Genomic DNA, 5,850 nt, shown 5'->3' with positions numbered 1-5,850 from the left:
AATGGGCTTTATATAATACATAACAATTATAGGGGTTAAAATGCAAAATCTCCTAAATCAATTTAGACCAGCTCAAATTGGCTTAGACTAATTGGTTGGGCTTTCAACTTTATGTATTGGATCCGGGTTTATGGGTTGAAACACGAAATCCAATACCCAAAACCCACCTTTCTTCCTCTTTCTCCTCCTTTTCTTCTTTCCCGATTAAACCGGAAACCCCATGGCCGGCCATCCATAAACAACGGCCACGAGCCACCGCCCGTCCTCAACCACCGGCGGCCAGCCTAAGACCGCCGTCCCTACTGCCGGTGAGCCAGTTGTAGTCCCTTTGAGGCATGATCGACGATGAAGGAGGATCCCAAAACCGGCGCTCCGCCCCTCCAAATCGCCGCCGGCGGTCGCCGCAAAATCTCAATCGGCGGACCGCCACCCTCTCCACAATGTCCTTTACCGATTTCCCGATGAGTACGCTGGAAATAGGCCGTCGATTGAAGATCGATGGAGGGGTTTCATAAATGGTGGTCTCCTCCCACCAAACCGATGGGCGGCCACCGGAAAAGACTGATCGGCGGACCGCCGCCCTCTCCCCAGGGGTTCGGCGAGGTTTTCCTCCGATGAGGAAGAGAGAGGACCCCGGCAAACCAAAATCTGGTGAGTCCATCCTCTCTTCTCACCATCCATTCCTTTTTCCCTTTTTTTTTTATTGGTTCAACAGAGGGGAGGTGTCCTGACGCTGCGAACTCACCGTCGGCCCGTCCCGCGGCGGCCGAAGTTCGACCAGAGTCTGGCCAACGAGATGATTGGGGAAGGTATACTGCCGGTTGCCGGATATAGGCCGGATGTTCGGCCATCTTCATGGGGAGGGAGGACAGCTACGGAGCTGTTCATCCCCTCTCATGATTATTTATTTAACAAGTCTACATCACCGGCCCAAATTAAACAAACAAAAATCTTGATTCTTCATGGAATCCAGGAGCAGATCCTGTTCGTATAACATATAAAATTTTTTCAAGATTATAGACCGAATAAAATAACATAAAAACTGCTCTGAAATCGCTGAACGTAGGAAATCTTAATCTTTAATGCAGAAAGAATTGTATTCCCAACCATTGTTATTCAAATCCAAAACGAATCAATGATCTTCAGAGCCGGAAATGATTTGTAACCTGCGATCACATAAGAATCAATCTTGGATGTTCTCTCGTTATCAACGAGCAGTGTCTTCATTTTTTTTGACCCTAATTTAAATATTTTCAATGGAAAAGATCTCATAAGCTCTCGATGGATAGAGAATCAAGTCTGTAGAAATCCTTTTATAATGTATCTCATCCAGCAAAGATACTATCTAAATCGATTATAAAGACTAAAAGATAGATTTTATCTATAATGATTATATTAAGCTCAACTTTATCAAACCATCTAATATATTTCTACTATTTTTTCGAAGATTTATCTTTAGTCAGAATCCACATCAATTAAATCATATAAAACAAATCCCAATACGTATTAGTGTGGGACAGGATGGGTATGATCAAAAAAATCACAATATCTCTCTTTTGAGCTGGACACATGGCTTTGGAAGTGGAATGTAAATGGCATATACCATGTAAGATCTGGTTACAACTTTTTCTCCAATCATGGAGTGATCCCACACATTGGCAATTTCTTTTGAAACTCTCTATTCCTGAGAAGGCAAAACTCTTCTCCTGGCTCTGCTACCATGACAGAATACTGACGAAAGAGAACCTAGTTAAAAGAGATGTCAACATCACTAGAAGGTGTCCCCTCTGTAACGAGCAAGGAAAATCCCTGAACTACCTTGTGACATCTCGAATCAAGAATGTGGTGATCTAAAGAATTTGCATTCGCATTCGCATTTGGTATTTATTCATATATATGGCATAACATTTCATTCATGATACACTTGAGTATTTAAATTTCAATTGATTAGCATTAATGAAGTATAAATTCATTTGATACTTCAGGAAGAAATTGATTAAGAGATTGAAGTTGAATTTTGATGACCATTTAAAGTAGAATGAACTGATCTTTTGCAAGATATTTTAGGTAATATATATATATATGTGTAGGAGTTTGTGGGGAGTCGACTCAAGCTTCAGGTGAGTCAACTCATCTGCAGAAAAATAGCAAGTCAGGGTGGATCCCAAATGTTCTAAAGCTCTAATTTAAAAAGAATTCTTAAAGGGCTAACTAGTTGTGTTATTTTATAAAGAAAGAGCTGAAATTTTTTTTAGGAGCGTCTCAGCAAGTTCATTAATTGCTAGCTTTCTATAAGGGTGACACTTAGCAAGCTATTCCTTATTTTATTTTATATTTCAAACTCTAACCACATGTCCCTCTTTGTAGTCATTTTAATTCATTAATTAAAGCAGAAAGAATAGAGAGAGAAAGATGCTGGAGAAGGTAATATTTTCAGCTAGAAATTAAGGAGAATTCAGTTGGAAAAGGAGATTTTGATTTGAAATAAAAAGAGTTGCTGAAATTTGCTTATTGTGGAAAAAGGAAGAGATCTGCATTGATAGCAGTAGGATTTCAACCATTTGAGGTAAGGATTTTACTCCCCAAACAAGATCTAAGCTGAATCTTGAATAATTACTATTAGATTTGATGCTTTGAAAAATCGAATTATGAGCTTAAACTTGAATAGGAGGATGAATTGCTACTGCCAATTTTGCTAAAATCAGTTTGAAATATTTCACTAAATAGGTTGGGATTGTGTTGGCTGAATTTGGGATAAATTATGAAAATGAAATACAGTTGAATTGCTGAAAATTTGAAAGTTTATATTGAGGTTTAGCTAACCCTAAGCTAGGATAAATAGAGTAGAACAGAAATAAGAATTAAAAGAGCTAAAGGATAGGCATAAAAAGCAAAAGCAAGCATTCTCATATTCATGTGTCATGTAAGCATTTCATTAATATATGTATATCAATTTTATAGGAGAGAAAGAAGACCCAAGGGGTGATTTGGGTGAATTAAGCACCAAGGTGGTGCGATAGCTATCTAGAGGTGAGTGGGTTTTTTTATCTAATCTTGATATTTTTCTTACTATACTTTGCTACGAAAGAGATTGAGTTTGAAGAAGAAAGTTAGATTTCTGCTATTCTATAGTTTATATATATATATATACACACACACACACACACACACACACCACCTACAAGCTTGAAAATAGGAAGTGATTCTTATTTGAAATGTTATTCAAGTATATGTATGTATATGTGTACTAGTTTGGATAGCATAGCATTTTTGATGTTAAAATATTTTTTAAATCAATTTAGCAGCATTTGGAGAATCTATTGAGCATTATTTCGAAAAGGCTACCTATAGGAGTGATCAACCTATAGGGTATGCCGCAGCATCAGTGATATATATACAGCAGAAAAATAGCTAGCACCATAAATAGCAAAAAAATAGTATAAATTCAGTACATCCAGTGGGGCTCAGCAGTATCAGTTGCTACGTATCATCTGCCATTGGAGTGGTATTCTGTAGTGTAGTCGATAGTAGCCCAGCAGTATTTTTCTCAACAAAATGATTTACTCTATGATTTTATTCTTATTTAGCTTATAAATATTTGGAAAGTATATCAGCAATATAGCTATATGCAATGATGAGTATTAAAGTTAAGCTTTTTTGTTTTTCTACTGTTAAATGGATTATCCATTCACTGGGACTTAGGTCTCATTCCCCATCACTTCTTTTGTTTACAGATTTGGTGTATTTTAGGCAGACATAGAAGTAAAGCATGAGCATTCTCATTAGCTTTCATACTAGAGGAGGTTGGTCATATCTGCTAGAGAGAGAGGAGCTCATTTTTGGTCTTATCAGCTAGTACGAGGCACATTTCATCATGTTAGTTTGTGAGAGGAGTATTTTGAGATTTGATGTATATTTTGAGTTTGTTCAAATCAGAAAATGTGGATGTATCATGTTTTAAAGCCTTATGTATAAAGTTATGGCATGATGAATAAAAGCTTTAAGTTGTTCTTGAATTATGTTGAGTTGACTTGTGAATCAGATTTAATATGAACTGCATTAGGATATAGTAGATGAATAAAATTTACTGGTGGCTTATGAACCATGGCATTAAGTTTTAACTATTATACCCTTGCTCAATTAAGAAAGTGAGGTGTGACATTTGTTGGTATCAGAGCAAAGATTGTAGGTTGCATGGGCATATGCATAGCATAATTAGTTGCAAATTGTGTTACTCAACTAACTAACTTAAAAAGAAGATGAGTGGTCCTCAAGTCAACTCGGCCAATTAATGAGTCGACTCAATTCTCAATCGATAGAACATGATTTTCTGTAATTTTTGACCTCTGAGATTGAGTTAGCTCGATTTTTTTTAGAGTCGACTCATTTTTTCTTCGAGTCGACTCGGCAATTTATGGAGTCAACTCAATCTCAGGCTACAAAAACTGATCTTCTACTCTCTGAGATAGAGTCTACTCAATTTTTTTTAAAGTCGACTCATTTCCTCTTCGAGTTGACTCAAAAATATTTTTAGTCAACTCGGTCTCAGACCATAGAAATTGGTTTTCTATTTTTTGTGAAAGAGTTGACTTGGTTTGATTTTGAGTTGACTCGATATCGTACTAGTCATATGTGCCAGCTTCCAAAATATATCGGAGTCGATCCTAATCCATTTTGTGTCAACTTAATTTCTTCAAGTGACCTTCTTGCTTGGGATTTATCTCTAATTCATGTCTCATTTGCTTAGGATATTTTCAATTGGTTCTAATTCTATTTTAATGGTATTTTCCATCTACAAAAATATTTTTAAAAAAAATTTGAAAGATAATAGTATATCTTTATGTTTCAATATTTGATCATTACTAAAATCATCTTTGAGATTAGGAAACTTGATTATTTCAATTATGTTTTATAAAAAAATGGTACAGACAAGATCAGGACTTGATGGAGAACAACCACTAGTGGGAGATAAAGGTCAAGGATGAACCCCAAGTAGGGGTAGAGGCTGAGATCGGGGTAAAACAAGAGAAGTTGATAGGAATGGCCAACCTCATAAGACATCATCTTGTGCCTCATCTTCTACCCCGAGGGTAGGGATAGAGGGTTCACAGTTGCATGATCATGTGTATGATTCTCCATCCATTACACTAGCATCAGCACTTCCAGCATAGATACAGGCACCCATTCCTGGATTATAAGAATTAATAGGCATAATTGCTTAAGCTGTTGTTGCTATCGTAACTTCTGCTCCTAATTTTCAATCTCAAAACACAGATAGAGAAAGAAACTATGAAAGGGCTAGAAAATTGGGGATAATAGAATTTTTGGGTACTACAGATCCAATACAAGCAAAGAATTGATTTTAGAGGATAGAAAGGGTATTTGCATTAATGAAGAGTACTGATGAGCAGAAGTTGAGCATTGCTATTTTTCTACTAGAAGGTCGAGCTCGATATTGGTGGACATCCTATGTCGATAGATAGCCACGGAGTGTTGCTATTTCTTTGAATGACTTTAGAAGAAAATTTTATCAACAATATTATTCAGCTGTATATCAAGATCAGAAGAGAAGAGAATTCTTCAATTTGACACGAGGGAAGATGATAGTAATTGATTATAAAGCTAAGTTTATTGAATCATCTCATTTTACTCTAGCATTCATAGCAGATGAGAAAGACAAATGCTGACTATTCCAAGATGGGCTACGTCTTGAGATCAAGACAAAAATAAAGATGTACAATTATAGTAGTTTTGCAGAGTTGGTTGTAGCCACCATCAGGATGGAAGAAATTGAAAAAGAATTCTATACCCATAGGCAGGAAAGAGGTAAGAGAAGTGCACAGAGTTTCT

At 36.6% G+C, this 5,850-nt stretch overlaps 1 long non-coding RNA gene across 1 annotated transcript; it reads left to right on the top strand.

Moving 5' to 3' along the window:
• The first annotated feature begins 222 nt into the window (after window positions 1-222).
• LOC140855437 (uncharacterized) lies at window positions 223-3,981 on the top strand. Its single transcript, XR_012138368.1, has 3 exons — window positions 223-651; window positions 2,962-3,030; window positions 3,735-3,981. It is a non-coding gene; the product is annotated as an uncharacterized lncRNA (long non-coding RNA).
• Window positions 3,982-5,850: the final 1,869 nt, after the last annotated feature.

This window comes from Elaeis guineensis, chromosome 2 (assembly GCF_000442705.2).
Source record: "Elaeis guineensis isolate ETL-2024a chromosome 2, EG11, whole genome shotgun sequence".
In the NCBI taxonomy this organism is placed as follows: Eukaryota; Viridiplantae; Streptophyta; class Magnoliopsida; order Arecales; family Arecaceae; genus Elaeis; species Elaeis guineensis.
The sequence above is the reverse complement of the archived record's forward strand: the minus strand, read 5'-3'. Positions and strand labels throughout refer to the sequence as shown.